General features: G+C 36.6%; 1 pseudogene across 1 annotated transcript; it reads right to left on the bottom strand.

The window, feature by feature from the left end:
* Positions 1–2,347: 2,347 nt before the first annotated feature.
* LOC143683039 (uncharacterized) lies at positions 2,348–11,561 on the bottom strand (annotated as a pseudogene). The gene is made up of 6 exons (XR_013175402.1): positions 11,493–11,561; positions 7,529–7,561; positions 5,694–5,812; positions 4,578–4,673; positions 3,997–4,075; positions 2,348–3,561 (listed from the first exon to the last, which is right to left on the bottom strand). The product of XR_013175402.1 is annotated as an uncharacterized LOC143683039 (transcript).
* Positions 11,562–17,991: the final 6,430 nt, after the last annotated feature.

Raw genomic sequence — 17,991 nt, 5'->3', positions numbered from 1 at the left:
GGGGAAGATTTTGGAGGAGCTGTGAGAAGCTTGATAGAGAAGGCCTAGAATGCATCAAAGAGATTGTTGGTAGAAATGTGGACACTAAAAGTACTTCTGATAAGGCTCTAAACAGAAATGAGGCATGCTATTGCAAACTGGAAGGTAGGCAATCCTTGTTTTAAAATGGCAGATAATTTGGCAAAACACGCTAGTGGCTTTGGCTGAAAGACATATTTTAAAAGCCATGAGCTTGGATATTTAGAAGAGATTTCAAAATTAAATATGGAAAGTGCATCCTGGTTTCTCCTCATATCTTATTGTGAAGTGCAACAGGAAAATAAGCTGAGAAGTGAACTCTTGGATACAAAGAAACCAGAAGTTGATGTTCTAAAAAATGGGTTTCCAGGAAGACAGACCCCAGAGGATGTTGCCCCACATGAGGATTTGACCAAATGTGTAACGAGTCAGGCATTTCAGAGAAAGCCTGGATTGGAGACTGAGTTATCTGGGAAGGATGTGTGGGAACTCCTTTTGTCTGACTAGAATGATCCTTGCTTACCACACAGAAAGATAACGGGAGTACTGTGGGACCTGTATAAATGCAACCACTGCCAGTCTCAACTTGGGGGCTCAGAAAAGGGACAAAATGAAGGTAAAATGTCTTCAGAGGCAGAACAATGGAGGCCTCTGCCTGTAACAGATTTTGATGAGTCACTGTACTGGTTTTAACTTTGTATTGCATCTATACTGTTAAGGAAATTGTTTAAGGCTTTTGTAATATTGTATTGGAATGAATGTATCTTATATAGGAAAAACGTGTCTTTAAGGGTTTTAAAGTGGGCAAAATGTGCTGGTTTGAAAGGATTATGTACCCTAGGAAAGCCATGTTTCAATCCTAATCCATTTTGTGGAGGCAGCCATTTCTTTTAATCCTTATTCAGGAGTACCCAATAAATAACTAAAACACTGAAACACATGCTGGGAAATACTGAGCTTCAAGGGAGTAGAGGACCAGAGAGTTTCCTATTTAGGCCACAAATGTGAAATTCCAATCTCAATACTCGAATGTTCTATTTTCTCACTGGAATATATTCACCATGTATGGGCTGCAAGAGTACTACCAGAAAGACCCCCTGAATTTAAATTGTAGGTGATGCAGATGTCTTCCTCCTGTAAATTGGACACTGATCAATGGCATTCCAAAAACTGGAACTATTACTATAATGTGCTTCCTTATCTTTGCTTGTCGAAATCTCTATGTTATTATGGGCAAAAGACTTTTTGCAATAAAATAGTGATGCATGGAATGACACATTGACAAATTCCGGATTCTGGGGAATTTACTGGCCAATAAACTCACAAATCTCCATGATTCCTTTTGCATTATTTAAACAGTTTTGGTTCTAAGTCCTATCTAAATTTTGATGAGAACAATTAATGGTATTTTAAATTGAAGTATTTATGTATCATAAAACCCTACTTTGAAAGTGTTTTTATTTATCCATGTTTATGCTCATCCTTGCAATGAACATATATATTACAATAACAAGACAATATAGTTAAGAACCATAATTTTGTATTCTAGATATGTTTGAGTTAACATTCAAAGTTATTTTGAATTGATTCAAATCTTTGTGTTTAGAACTACACAAAAAGAAAACTAGAATGTGGTCAACATATAAGACATTCAACAAAACTGTTGCTTACACATATGCAAGTACTGATCTAGTGAATTAATCTTGTTTCATATTACTTCTACAAAATTCATCATTCATGTATCAGTATACCTTAATATATATCAGTATATATGTCACATCACACTTCTACACTGTTAACCTACAAAATTTCAATAGTGTCTTGTTCAAAATTCTATTTGCTGAATTTTATGCTAAAGTTTCCATATAAAGTATTTCATTTCATATGAATTTTCTGATGTGAAATCACCCTGCAGATGTTTATAAATTGATTTTAGGATTTGTTTCCTCAGTATAAGAATATTAATGCTAGATGAATAAAATCACTGAAGACATGCCTTCATTCATGACTCTGATTAAGAGATTTACATGGTGTGAGTTCTCACCTACTCTACAAGTGATGTTGTATGAAGAAAGGATTTTGTGTGATTTTTCATCAATAACATCCCCAGCATGAATTATCTGGCATTTCCTCAAGAGGTTTCATCCTTTGGTAAAAAATTGTCTATCATTTGGGGAATTGGTTGAAGATTCTTCCACTTTCATTAAATGCATATCATGAGTTCATTCACACTGTATACCATCAATCATCATACTAAATTCCATTGCTACAAAGGTGACAGTGATACTGATTCTCTCCAGTATGAATTGACTCAGGGGGAATTTATTCAGGGGGAATAAAAGCTTTACCACATTAATTACAAATGGCATTTCTTCTATGTGTGTTTTCTAGTATGTTTAAAAGATAACTCAAGGGTTAAGATCTACATCATATTCAAAATATTTATATTATGAGCTCTCTCAAGTAATCTAATGCCTGAACAATGACTGATGCATATGTATGGCATTCACTGGGTTTCACTCCAGTTTTAATTTTCTCATGCTGTCTAAAGTAACAAAAATAAACTAAGATTTCCCCACATAGATGATATTCTTATAGTATCTCTTCCTTGTAAGTTTTCTCATGTTTTCTACAGCTAGAACAATCACTGAAAACTTTCCCACACAGAAGACATAAATAAGGCTTCTCTCCAGTGTGTGTTCTCTCATGTTTTCTCAGGTCAGAACATTTAGTGAAGGCTTTCCCACACAGATGACATTCATAAGGTTTATGTCCAGTGTGAGTTCTTGCATGTTGTCTCAGGTTAGAACATTGAGTGAAGGCTTTCCCACAAAGATAGCATTCATATGGCTTCTCTCCAGTGTGAATTCTCTCATGTTTTCTCAGGGAAGAATGCTGAGTAAAGGTTTTCCTACACAGATAGCATTCATAGGGTTTTTCTCCGGTGTGAGTACTTTTGTGTCTTCTAAGGCTAGAATAATGGGTGAAGACTCCCACACAGATGACATTCATAAGGTTTCTCTCCAGAATGAGTTCTCTCATGTTCTTTCAGGACCGAACATTGAGTGAAGGCTTTCCCACACAGGTGGCATTCATAACGTTTCTCTCCAGTGTGACTTCTCTCATGTTGTTTCAGGTCAGAATATTTAATGAAGGCTTTCCCACATAGATGACATTCATAGGGTTTCTCTCCAGTATGAATTATCTCATGTTCTTGCAGGAGAGAACACTGAGTGAAGGCTTTCCCACACAGATAGTATGCATAATGTCTCTCTCCAATGTGAATTTCATTGTAATGTCTAAGGCCAGAGATTTCAACAAAGGATTTACCAACTGGATAACATTCATGTGATTTACTTCTGGTATGAAAATGCTTTGGTTGATTAAAAGATGACTGGTCACTGAAGACTTTTTCAAATAGACTGCTGAAGTATGGTTTCTGTTTCTTGTGAGTTAACACATGTTGAGCCACTCTAGAACTGTGAATGCAGTGCTCTGGTAATTTACCACATTAATGCCATTCTTCTGAGTATGAGAATTCTGCTTCGGGGAAATAGTTGAGAGACTGTAAAAGGCTCGTTCATAAAAACATAGGCATATGTATATATGAATTCTAAACTAATTCAGTGACAGTCTCCAATTAAAATATTTCCCATGTTAGTTAGACACCATGTTATTTTCCTGTATGTACAGAGATTTTCTCTTTTGTAGCATCTCAATTGTAGCATATCTCATCAATTTTGAAGACTTTATAATGTTTCAAAGAGTTGATATATGAGCCATGCTTATACAATGATCTTTTTATAAAAACCCGGGTTATACTTTTGAGTTGAAATTAATTTTTCCCTAAATTCAAACAGAATTTTTCTGGATTAGCACTTAGACAAACTTACAGTTAAGTGATTGTACTGAACTCCTAATTTATTGCACTTCCAGCTATCTATTTAGAAGACAAGAGTTAAGACCCATGATGCTTACCCATAACATGATGATGGATGTGTCTTTCATGAAGATATGTTGCATGGATAGCATTTTTTTTTAATACCACTTCCCCAGCCTGAAACAATTGAAAAAACAATTAATTCCTAGACTAGCATTAGGGAAATGACAATGCTGAAAAGTCCCATATTGTCCTCTAATTGTTTCAAATATGGCATTTAGCTGGAAAAGAATATCAAATTAAGGATTACTTTAGGCAAAGAAAACATCATATGACATTGACAATTAGAAAATATTTTCAAGACTGAAGTAAGAAAAATTATTAAAAAAAAAAGTATGTTGAAGACATAAAGTGAGGGAAAACCACTGAAGAGGGGGACCAGAAGAGCCATAAAGTGAAAGTTTAAATCCAGTAGTACATAAAAATCCATTTCCCCAAATCCATAGACATTTAAATACAGATTGATAAGTAAATAAAATAATGACCACATCTAAGGAAAATTTCCTCAACATCGACACCTACATTTCAGAAAATGTAACTTATTTAAGAAAATGTGTTCAAGAATCTACTCACTCATAAGGCTCCTCCTTGTCATGAAGCACAGGTTCCTAGAGCTCACCTGAATTTTGGCTTTGGAAAAATACAATTCCTTCTTTCCACGGTTCCTCTCTTTGATCCAACATGGAAGCTACATCTGAACTGCAGACCTGATATTCTGGTTGTGGGAAAAAAAATCAATGGAATTTTGAGTTCTGTGCACTTAACAATGTATTATCAAGTCCAGGGAAGGTGATTGTTTTAATTTCCTAGGCTACTTAAACAAATACCATGAATACCATGAACAGAATCTCCTGGGCTCTTCCTTCTCTTCTGAGTTTTGATGACTTCAGCTTTTTTACTTCAGATGGCTTTCTCTCTCTCAGTCTGAATTTCATTTTCTTATAAAGGACTTCTATAATAAAATGAAGGTCCATCCTGAGTGGGGTGGGACAGACCTGAACTGAAGTAACCTCATCAAAAGATCCTATGTAAAACCGGTTCACATGTTCAGGAATGGATTAGATTTAAGAACATGTTTTTTTCTGTGGTACAAACAGCTTCAAACCAAAACAGTGACTGAAAAATAAGGTACACACTGAAGATCAGCCAAGGGAGAACATTCAATGTTGACAATTTTGCACCATCAAAGGGCTAAGTCTTAAACTTGTGCCCAAATACAGTGAGAACCCCTGGTTGCTGATGTCTAAGAGTCTTCAAAACAGACAAGGAGAAATTCTAGGATTCCATGAGAGTTCATTATTATTTTCAAAATGAATCCAATAACTGAAGTTCCTCCAGAATAGTCTAAATTTATGTGGAAAAGGATATGCCTGTTGTTTTTATTACTATAGTCTGAATCCACTTGAAATCGCTATAAGTTATTTAGGACATATTCAATACACTTATTTATACTTTCAGAAAATACTCATTGAATTCCAAGCTCTGACTGTTGGACACTGAGGAGAAGAAAAACACGAATTTTCTGTTCATGAAGATTATACTCTAGTAGGGTGAAAAATGTAAGTAAGATGTAAGTAGTAAGTATAGAAACAAAATTTTTAAGTAGTTTTTCATGTTACAAAATAATATAAAATATGTACATAAAATGTAAAAATAAAATATGAAACAATATAGACAAGCCCTTCTAGAAATTTCTTGAGAGGATTAATTAGATAGGTAAGTTTGAGAGACTTACCCACTGAGAACAGATGACTGATAATTTCCAGTATCACATCTCTGAACAGCTTTCTCTGGGATGTGTTCAGCCAGGCCCATTCTTCCTGGGTAAACTACATCTTTCAAGCTCATGAATTCCTAATAACATCAAAGACATTGGGATTCAGAAAGGGCCATCTGCCAATGGCCGAAGTAGGAAGTTTAAGGGAATAGCCCTGAGGAAGTAGTGACTGCTGACAGAATCTCAAACAGGATTTGAGATATAAATCAGATGATTCTCAGGATTGAACAGTCGTCTGCCTTTAATACAAACATACTAATACACATACACACACTGATTATTTACGGTTCCATTATAAAAGAATATAAAAAGACGTGGTATAATATAATCTGGACATTTCCTAATAAATATGACTTACAGATGGTGATGTACAATTTGCACTTGAGCTTTCATAACTAAAATATCCTTTTCCACCAATTTTAAGTAAATTTACACTCATCAAAAGGCAATGAATAGCCATGATTTGGTACTTTTTATATCATAACTATGGTTAGATTACTGTCCCAGACGTTAGTCTCCTCTCATATATGAAATCTTTTCACAACCTGTTACAGATTTTGAAATGTGCAATGAACTTACATGTAAAGTTCTTCATATCTGAACATAATTCATAGGTATAATACACATTACAATGGCAGCAAAACTTGCAGCAAAGTATAGCATTCTGCAGAACTAAACAGGTATCACAGATAACTTGAATCAGTATGTACTGGCTGCTCAACTCTCCATAACTTAGGTGTTCATAACATATAAGCATAGACAGTTCAGCATTGACCCCTGAGGCTGCTGTACTGAAGGATGAACCTAGCTGGCCTTTCTAGGAGTATGAGATCTTACAACTTCAACGTTCCTTCGTAACTTCAGAACCCATATTCACTGCCTCTTTTATATCTTCACCTCCTCTCTATGTTCAGGGGTACAAGAAGCCTCTCAATCCATTCTGGTCTCTCCAATCTTCAAAAATTTTCACAGGGTCATAAATTTTACTCTAAGCACTAACTCCTCCTGAATGGATACTAAATAAACAACACTTTTTCATTTCTTCCATTTATAAAATTTGAAGAAAGATTATTTAGAAAAAGGAAAAATGAGGACAAAAGGAAAAGGAGAATTTTAGTTATCTTTTTCTACAGTTTTTAAAATGTACACATATACAGTATCAATATTTTAATAAACTAGGACAACAAATGAGTCCTCTTTTCCTTCTACTACTTAATCCTCACTTTTGCTCCTCTCAACAATACACAGCCCTCTGTCCTAGCATACTATATTGACTAACTTACCTGCTAAACATCAGTCTCCCTACTGACTGTAAATTTCTGTTCTTAGTCCCCTCTATCACCTAAGTTCACTGCATGCCTAAGCCGTTTGTAGGTATTAACAGGAATAATGAGTGCATTATCTCTCCAATGAGGACATGGGTTGGATGAGGAAAAACCTTCCTCATCTCTCCAGTGAATCCAGTCTTAATCGGGTCTGGAACAAATTAGTTTTGGAAAAGATATCACTTTATTTTTGGGGGTATTAGTGCATGGGACAGGAATTGAACCCAGTCTTTGAATCATATGCCAGGTCTCCCACATGGCAGGTGAGAATTCTAAGGATATTATTTATTGATGAATAAATAAATAAGTAAATAAATAAATAAAATAAAGTTTAACTATCCCAGTGGCCTGGTTAAAATTAACACAAGCTCAGATCCTTGAATATAATCTAAATGAGATTGGAATATCCAGGCCCATTTGCTGCCAACACATGGATAATTTCAGTATAAAGAAGAATTCCTTACTCACCAGTGTCTGCACTGTTAACAGCTCAGCTGACAACTGTCATCATCTAGGCTTTCCCTCACAACCAGGTAAGCACTCGGTGTGCAAAGTTGCGAGTAGAGAAAAGAGCGATGAGACTTTGGTCTTGTCCCCGATTTTCCAGGTGCAACTGTCATGACTACCAGCCTTTCACCTGGGAGTAAATCCAGGGCAATCAACAGGAATATGAAGGCACTCCGACAGGAACAATGAAGTGTATGTTTACTGTAGAGATAAAAACATAAAATCACTGAGTTTTATATATTCATTAGCCCATACTGCTCAGAGATTTTCAATTTCCTCCCTGATTCCAAAACAGTGGGTCTTCATGTCCAGAGAAACTACTCTGCAATTTCTCAGATATAAGTATTCCTGGCTTATGAAATATCCACACCAGCCCTCGGGACTCTCATTCTTCCCACTTTATCTTGCAACTGCCCTTCTGAGTGTACTTGCCCTAAATCATGTTGGTTCTTCCATGTGGAATATTTAATAATCTCACTCTCTTAACAATGAGTTCTAGATCTTGTCCTGTGGACTTGGATAGTAACCAAGAAACTTAAAAAAGTACTTTGTTCAGGGGTGAGCAATTCAAGGACTTGGTTCATTTAGAGGGATCAGTGGATGGCTGCCATTATGGAAATACAGTCCTGAAAATCCCCTCCATCAAAAAGCAGCAGAAGCACATGAGTCATAAGGTCACACAATCCCCAGAGGATCAGGAGTCTCATATAATGTAGAAAAAGCAATTCAGAGAAAATTCATTTTCTCATTCTGATATTTTAGCTAAGTGGGAGCTGAAACCATTCTACATTAATCCTTTTCAGCTATATAATCCTCTCATTTCATAATTTGTAGATATGAAAGTCTTCTATATTCTAAATTCTCCTAAAACACTGTTAATAATTACAAAATAATTTCTTGGACAAATAATGATATTGTCTGATAAAGAAGTCAAATTAACTTACCTATTTGTTCAGATAAACAATAGTGGTATTAAATGTGCCTGGAATTTAACATTTATTTAATCCTCCAATTAACCTTACTGCTTAATTGGTTAGAGAGAGATGTGACTCCACCATTCCAGGTGGGTCTTAATTAGTTTACAGGAATCCTTTAAAAGAGGAAGCATTTTGGAGAAAGTTTCTGATCACTGGGATAGCAGCAGAGCAGAGTTCTGAGAAGGACAAGAGCCAGAACCCAAGAAATCAGAGACCTTTGGAGATGAAGAAGGAATATGCCAGTAGGAGAGCTTCATGAAACAAGAAGCCAGGAGAGAAAGCTAGCTGATGCTGCCATGTTCGCCATGTGCCTTTCCAGTTGAGAGAGAAACCCTGAACATTATCGGCCTTCTTGTACCAAGGTACCTTTCCTTGGAAGCCTTCGGTTGGACATTTCTATACACTTGCTTTAACTGGGATATTTTCATGGCCTTAGAACTGTAAACTAGCAACTTATTGAAGTTCCCCTTTTAAAAGCCATTCTGTTTCTGGTATATTGCATTCGGGCAGCTAGCAAACCAGAACAACATCCACACCCAAGCTCTCCTACCACATGAGAATCTGCAGACCTGAATCTACTACCAAAACATCAGCCTCTAACTCGCCTGATGCTTACTAGCCAGCATAATCAATTCTTACTCATTTCAACATAAACTTACTGAGAACAACATTGTCATGTCCTGTCTTGTCCATGACTCCCCACAGAACATGACTAAGATTTTGACCCAGGTCTAAACACAGAGTTCCTTTTCTTCAGTTCACTCATAAAATTGGTCCTTATACCTTTATTTTTTTATTTACCTGTGCCTCCTAATGGTCTAATTGCCTAAAACTATTCCCTGAATTATTTTAGACAAGTTTCCTGTGAAAAGTACTAATGAAGCTAGAGAAACTGTATGTCCACTATAACTGAACCTGGCCTCAGATAGCCTGGGCCTAAAGGCCTGCAGTCAAATCCAACAATTACATTCTATTAACAAACCATTTACAAAACAAGTAAGGACTGCCCTTTGTGATTTAAATTCTCTTCCTTATTCAACAGAGTTGAAACAAACCAAAAAATGCAAGTAAACCAAGACTTATTGACCATGCTTTCACAAAATTCCAGTTCTTAGATATTCTTTCTCACTTTAGAAAAAGTACCCGTTTTATGGAGGACTCTTTTAATGCCGTTAATAGTGTCATCAGTCCTCTAATACAGAAGACATTCACTTACTAACTCAGATGACAATAAAAACACATTTAATCAAGGCACACCTTTTAAACTTTTAAAAATTGTAACATATTCAAAGCAAAGAAAGAAAAAAAAGTAACTTTCAAAGCACACTTCAACAAGTAGTTACAGAAATAGATACCAGAGTTTGTGAAGTTACCATTCCATCATCTCAGACTTTCCTTCTAGCTGTGCCATTGTACTGGAGGCTAGGACTATTACATAGTGATTCAGCAGTTGTACTTGTTGTTTGTCCCTTTTCCTTTAATCTTTCTCCAATTCTGTAAGCAGTTGTCCCTTTTCCTTTAATCTTTCTCCAATTCTGTAGGAATTTTGGGGGAATGCCTGTTCTGGCTTTTTCATGTTGAGAAGGGATGTCAACATTGAAGGACTGGGGGATATGATTAACTGATAAACCTGGAGAGGTGGTCCCTCTGGGTTTCAGGATTTATCTGACCTAGGAACCTTATGGGACATATGCTCCAGGAAGGCAAACCTAGTGCATGAAATCTTTATAGAATCTCAGCTTGAACACTGGGTATTCTTAAGAGTTAACAGGAGTGATGCTGATTGGGCGTTAGCAAACCACGGCAATTAGCACTATCTAACTGAAGCTTGCCTAAGAGCTGCCTCCAGAATAGCCTCTTAACTCTATTTGATTTTTCTTGGCAACTGATGCTATATTTTATTACACTTCTTTTCTTCATTCTGTCAGGAAGGCATTGTTGATCCCACAGCACCAGGGCCAGACTCATCCTCAGGAGTTATGCCCCATGTTGTCAGGGAGATTTCTACCCCTGAATGGCTTGTACTACAGAGGGGGGAGGGCAATGATTTTCCTTTCAGAGTTGGAAATTGAATTATTAACACAAGTTTAATAAAAGTTTGAATTATTAAACACAATAAGCTTTCATAATATGATGAGTTCACCTAGATTATTGAAAGGGAAACTGAAATACCCAAACAAAGCAATAAACGTTCAGGTCTGGGAATCAGGTATGAGTCATACTGGAAATTTTAAGTGTTATAAGCATAAACATGATTATCTGGGGTCCAAGGCGTGGACGATATTGCCTAGGTAGAGAGCAAGACAGAAAGTAAGGGTGAGACTGAAGCCTGCAGAGTTCCAATAATTAAGATTTTAGAAAGAGCTAAAAAGAAAAAATATATGTAGGAAGTGGAGCCAGAGAAATCCGGGTGAATATTGTGATCTAGGGGACCAGGACTGAGAAAGATTATAGAAGATGGAAATTAGGGAATTTGTTGAGAGGTAGGATGAAGCAGCATTCAGTGGATTCACCGAGGTGGAGATAACTAGACTGTCAAGGGCAGCAAACTTACATGAAGACAGTTTAAAACATATCAGGGAACTCCTGGGAAGATAGCAGAGTAGGGAAGGTCTGGTTTCACACCTGCTCTGTGGGGCAACAAAGAGAGGGGATAGAGAAAACAAGTTGGACTGCAGTCCTGGAAGGGAGTGATTGAAAAGTGTCTTTGGCATTTCATGGGGAGGTTCAGGTAGAGAGAGGCAGAGAGATCAAGATGGGGAGAGGGAAGTGAGTCTGTCTGCGGCCCTGCCAGAGGTGAGTGGTAGCACATAGGGAACTGTGGTTCCTCAGTAGCAGACCATCCCTCCAATCTAACCTGCCCCAGCAGCTAGCTGGGGAGACCTCCCTGAACAGCCCTACAGCTGGCCACACCCATGGGGAGCCCAGAGGTGTGCTTAAGCCCTCACTATGAAAAGCAGCAACTGCTGGGTGTCGGGATTTGCTGCTCCACAGGGTATGGCGAATAGCCACCCCATTGGGTATTGTTATTAGCTGCCCTTTCCCTTGCTCTGGGACTGGCAGTCCTGCCAATGTATGCCAAGAGTTGTCCCCTGCTGTGCAAGCTGTCTTGCCCAGTTGGCTGCTGTGGGCAGGGAGAGGCAGGCCTGAGGGGAGGAGGTGGCTCAAGAGTGCCATCTACTAGGAGGAAGTGGTAAGTTCAGTTTGGCAAACTGCCTATTGGACTAGTTTTTCATTTTTGAATTTTATTTATTTTTATGTTTTACTTTTATTTTATTTTTCTCTCTTTTCTATGGGTACCAGCGTAAGTTCACCATATATCCTGGGTGTCTCCTTTTGGCTTTGGGGTCTACTATTGCTGAGGTGTTTTTCTGGTGGGGGTACATGGGCTGGGAGTTGAGCCCAAGTTTCCCATATGGTGGGCAGGCATTATGCTACTGAACTACTTGTGCATGCCTGTCTAGCAAAATTTTAATAGACCCTCGAATAGAATTGTACCCCCTAAATGAGATTCAGGCCTTGGTTTGGCAGGGAATTACTAACAAACCTAATGAAAAGGGACCTTCAATGCAAACCCAAGTAAATACAAAACTTTAGACAAGTAAAGGAAAACAACTTGTAAAAAATCTTATTAAAGCAATCAAATGCCCCAAACAAAACAGAAAATCACAAAACATGTGAAGATCCAGACAGAAATGGAGTAGCTAAATGACCAAATCAAAACACAAGAAAGATCGCAAAATACGGAAAAACTATTCAAGGATATTTATAAATAAATAAAGGATATCAAGAAGATATCAGAACAGCACAAATAGAATATGAAAGAGTAAAGAGAAAAACTGATCTCATAGAGATGAAAGGTACAGTAGACAAAATTAGAAATACATTAGAGACGCACAATATAAGAGCAGATTTGAAGTGGAAGGCATAAGTGAGCTAGAAGACAGAACAACTGAATAGGGCACTCAAAAGAACAAATGGCAAGAAAGATGGAAAAAATGGAACTGAATCTCAGGGAAATGATGGACAAGAGGCACACAAATATAAGAATCATTGATGTCCCACAAGGAGAAGAGTAAAGGGCTACAGAGGCTAGCTGAAGATATAATCAGAGAAAACGTAACCTTTATGAAAGACTTAAATATACAAATCAAAGAGGTCCAATGAATTCCAGGCAGAATAAATCCAAATAGGTCTACTCCAAGACACACACTAATCAGTCTGTCAAATGTTAAGAGAAGCAGAAAGTCCTGAAAGCAGCAAAGAAAAGCAATCTACTATACATGAGTGAAATCACATAAGATGGAGTTTGGCCTTCTCAACAGGCACCACGGAGTGCAGTGGTATGATATATTTAAGATCCTGAATGAGAAAGACATCCAGCCAAAAATTCTATGTCTAGCCAAATTGTCCCTCAAAATTGAGGGTGAGATTAAAATCTTCAAAGACAAACAAAGACTGAGAAAACTGGTGAAAAAGAGACCTGCCCTACAAGAATACTAAAGGGAGTCCTATCAGCTGGAGAAAAAAGGCAGGAGAGGGAGATCTGGAGGAGGGCACAGAATTGAAGAATACCAGTGATGGTAATTTAAAAGATAAAAAGATAAAGAGAGGGAAAAGAATCTATATCTATATCTATATCTATATATCTAACATAAAAACTAAAGGATAAGATGGTAGATTCAAGATGTTTTTACAGTAATAACTTTGAATGTTAACAGACGAAACTCACCAATTAAAAGATACAGACTGGCAGAATGAATTAAAAATATAATTCATTTATATGCTGTTTATAAGAGACACATTTTTGATTCAAGGACACAAATCAATTGAAAACGAAAGGATGGAAAAGATTGCTATGCAAGCTGTAATAAAAAGAAAGCAGGAGTGCCTATACTAATAACAGACAAAATAGACTTTAAATGTAAAGACATCATGAGAGACAAAGAAGTATACTACATACCAATAAAAGGGACATTCACCAGGAAGAAAAAACAATCATAAATGTTTATGCTCCCTGTGCCAGTTCGAAAGGATTTATGTACCCTAGAAAGCCATGTTTTAGTCCTAATCAATCTTGTGGGAATAAAAGTTTCTTCTAATCTCTATTTAGTACTATAGGTTGGAAACTTGATCAGGTTATCTCCATGGAGATGTGACTCAATCAATTGTGGGTATTAAATGTGATTAGATAGAGACGTGTCTCCACCCATTCTATGTGGGTCTTGATTAGTTTACTGGAATCTTATAAAAAAGGAGACATTTTGGAGAAAGTTCCTTTCGAGAACAAGAAGAGAGCTGCAGAACCATGACAGAAGGATGAGAGAACCACAGAGTCCACCAGCCAGGATCCTTTGGAGATGAAGAAAGAGAATGCCCCTGAGGGAGCTTCGTGAAACAAGAAGCCAGGAGAGAAAATTAGCAGACTGTCGCCATGTTCTCCATGTGCCTTCCCAATTGAGAGAGAAGTGCTGAACTTATCAGCCTTTCTTGAGTGACGGTAACCTCTTGATGGTGCCTTGGTTTGGACATTTTTATAGATTTGCTTTAATCTGGATATTTTCATGGAGATTTTAGAATGATAAAATTGTAACTTATTAAATTTCCCTTTTTAAAAGCCATTCCGTTTCTGGTTTATTGCATTCCAGCAGCTAGCAAAGTAGAGCATTCCCAATCAAGGAACTCTAAAGTACATGATGCAAACACTGGCAAAACCGAAGGGAGCAACAGATATTTCAACAATAGTGGGAGACAGAACAACCAGATAGAGGATCAACAAGAAAATAGAGAACTTAAAATGGTGTAATAAATGAATTAGACCTAATAGACATACATAGCTCCTTATACTCCAAAACACCAAGATACATCCTTCTCTAGTGTTCATGGAATTTTCTCTAGGATAGATCATACTCTGAGACACAAACTGAGTCTTTGTAAATTTATTAAGATTGAAATTATCCAAAGCACATTCTCTAACCACAATGGAATGAAGCTGGAAATTAATAATCACCAAAAACCAGGGCTTTAACAAATATAAGGTGATTAAACAATACACTCCTAAATAATAAGTGGGTCAAGGAAGAAATTGCTGGACAAACTGGTAAATATCTGGAGATGAATGATGAGAATACAACATATCAAAACTTCTGGGACACAGCAAAGGTAGTACTAAGGGAAATTACACTAAATGTCTATATAAAAAAAAACAAGAATGAGCAAAACTTGAGGCTTTAACTGCTTATCTGGAGAATTTAGAGAAAGAACAGCAAACTAACCTTAAAGCAAATAAAAGAAGAGAGATAACAAATATTAAAGCAGAAATACACAAACTGGAGAATAATACAACAATAGAATCAACAAATCCAAAACTTGGTTCTTTGAGAAAAATCAGTAAAATTGATGGAGTCCTAACTACACTAACAAAGAAAGAGAGAGGATACAAATAAACAAAATCAGAAAGGAGAGGTCATTACCACAGATCATGAAGAAATTAAAAAAAAATTGTAAGAGATTTTATGAATTATATGCCAACAAACTAGACAACTTAGATGAGATGCATAAATTTCTAGAACACACAAATTACCTATACTGACTCAAGAAGAAATAGAAGATCTCAACGAACCAATTTCAAGAGATTCAATCAGTTATCAAAAATCTTCCACAAAGAAAAGCACAGAACCTGACAGCTTCACAGATGAATTTTATCAAACGTTCCCGAAAGAATTAACACCAATCTTGTTCAAATTCTTGAGGCAAAAGGAACACTACCAAACTCATTTTATGAAGCTAACATCACTCTAATATCAAAACCAGATAAAGACACAAGAAATGAAAACCACAGACCAATCTCCCTAATGATCATAGATTCAAAAATTAACAAATACTAGGAAATTGAATTCAATGACACATTAAAATAATTGTATAACATGACCAAGTAGGTTTTATACTAGTAATACAAGGGTGATTCAACACAAGGAAATTGACCAACGTAATACAGAGTATTAATAAACTGAAAGAGAAAAATCACACGATCATATTGACTAATGCTGAAAAAGCATTCAACAAAATCTAGCATCCTTTCCTGATGAAAATAGGAAACTTTCTCAATATCATAAAGGGTATATATGAAAAACCCATAGCCAGCATCACACTTAATGGTGAGAGACTAAAAGCATTCCCCCTAAGATTGGGAATGTGACAAGGATGCCCACTGACACCACTATTATCTAACATTGTATTAGAAGTCCTAGCTAAGTCCTGTTCTTAGACAGGAGAAAGAAGTAATTTTTTAAAAATATATTTGGATGAAGGGAAAGGAAGTAAAACTTTCATTATTTGCAGATGACATGATCATATACTCAGAAAACCCTGAGAAATCTATGACAAAGCTACTTGGCCTAATAAACAAATTCAGCAAAGTGGCAGGATACAAGATTAATGTATGAAAACCGGTAATGTTTCTGAACACAAGCAATGACCTATCTGAGACAAGTAAAAAATTTCATTCAAATTGTCAACCAAAAGAATCAGGTATCTAGAAATAAGCATAATCAGGGATGTCAAAGATTTGTGCACAGAAAATTACAAAAATTGCTAAAAAATTAAAAATGACCCTCTTTTAGATGGACATTCCATGCTCATGGATAGGAAGGTTGAAGGTCACGAAGATGTCAATTCTACTAAAACTGATCTAAAGATTCAATGCAATACCAATAAAAAATCCCAACAACCTACTTTGAAGACTTGATAAAGCTGGTTATCAAATTTATTTGGAAGGGAAAAAGACTCTGAATAGCCAAAGACAGCCTAGAAAAGAAGAGTAAAGTGGGAAGACTATAACTCCCTGACTTTAAAGCTATCTATAAAGCTTACTATAAAGCCAGAGTGGTCAAATAGCATGGTACTGGCCCAAAGATAGACATATCTACCAGTGGAATACAACTGAGAGTGCACAGACACACCACCAAATTTATGGACAACTGATCTCTGATAAGGCCTGCAAATTCACTGAATTGGGAAAGAATGGTATTTTCAATAAATGGATATGGGAGAATTGGATCTCAAAAGCCAAAAGAATGAAAGAAGACCCTTATGTTAAACCCTATACAAAAATTAATTCAATATTGATTAAAGACCTAAATGTAAGAGCCAGTACCATATTACTTCTCAAAGAATATGCAGCGAAACATCTTCAAGACCTAGTAATAGAAGATAGCTTCTTAAACTTTACACCTAAAGCACAAGCAGCAAAAGAAAAAGAGAAAAATGGGAACTCCTTAAGATCAAGAGCTTCTGTGCATCAAGACTGTTAAAAGTGAAAAGGCAGCCAACTCAATGGGAGAAAATATTTTTCAAATCAGATAAAGGCTTGATATCCTGTGTACATAAAGAAATTATAAAGCTCAACAACCAAAGAGCAAACAACCCAATTAAAAAAATAGGCAGAGGATATGAAGGCACTTTTCTGAAGAGCAAATAGAGAAAGCTAAAAAGCATGAAGAGATGGTCATCTTCATTAGGTGTAAGGGAGATGCAAATTAAGACGATGAGATACCACCTCACAATTACAAAAATGGCTTCTATTAAACAGACAACTATAACTTTTGGAGAAGTTATGGAGAAACTGGGACATATATTCACTGTTAGTGGGAATGCATAATGGTGCATCCACTGTGGAAGACAGTTTGGTAATTCCTTAGAAAACTAAATATTGAATTGCCCTATGACTCAGCAATACCAATACTTGGTATATACTGAAAAGAGCTGAGGGCAGTAACATGGGATCAGACATTTGTATACCGATGTTTATAGTGGCACTATTCACAGTTGCCAAAAGATGGAAAAAAATCAAATGCCCATCAACAGGCCAGGAGATATAAAAAATGTGCATCTGATGGAATGTTATGCAGCAGTAAGACAAATTGAAACATGACAATGTGGATGAACCTTGAGGACACAGTGCTGAGTGAAATAGGTCAGCTGCAAAACGACGGATACTGTATGATTTCACCACTAACTATTGTAAGGATAATCAGAAGTTACACTGTAGAACATTGCAGACCTAGAGGTACACAAAAGCTAGAGACAGAAGAAAGGCTATGTAAAGTCATTAAATCTAAATACTAAGGAATAGACAGAAGTGATGGTAACTAATTAGTGGGTTTATAAGTAAAATTGACATGTTGAAGGTGAATATGATTGAAAGGGGATGTATAGTGCCATGTATCCCATTGATTACATTTACAACTACAAATATGTTCTTGCATGAACTATTTCAATGTTTGATAGTGCACAAAGATAGTAGAGGGATGTAAGGAGGAAAGTGAAAATGCATGCTGTGTTCAATAGTTAACAGGAAGACATGAACAGTACCACAGCATTACCAGAGGCAATTAACTGGGGAGGGAGGGACAAGTGATAAGGGGTAATTTTCATTCAATAATTAGT

The sequence above is a fragment of the Tamandua tetradactyla genome, chromosome 5 (assembly GCF_023851605.1).
Source record: "Tamandua tetradactyla isolate mTamTet1 chromosome 5, mTamTet1.pri, whole genome shotgun sequence".
In the NCBI taxonomy this organism is placed as follows: domain Eukaryota; kingdom Metazoa; phylum Chordata; class Mammalia; order Pilosa; family Myrmecophagidae; genus Tamandua; species Tamandua tetradactyla.
This window is presented reverse-complemented; position numbering and strand designations above follow the sequence as displayed.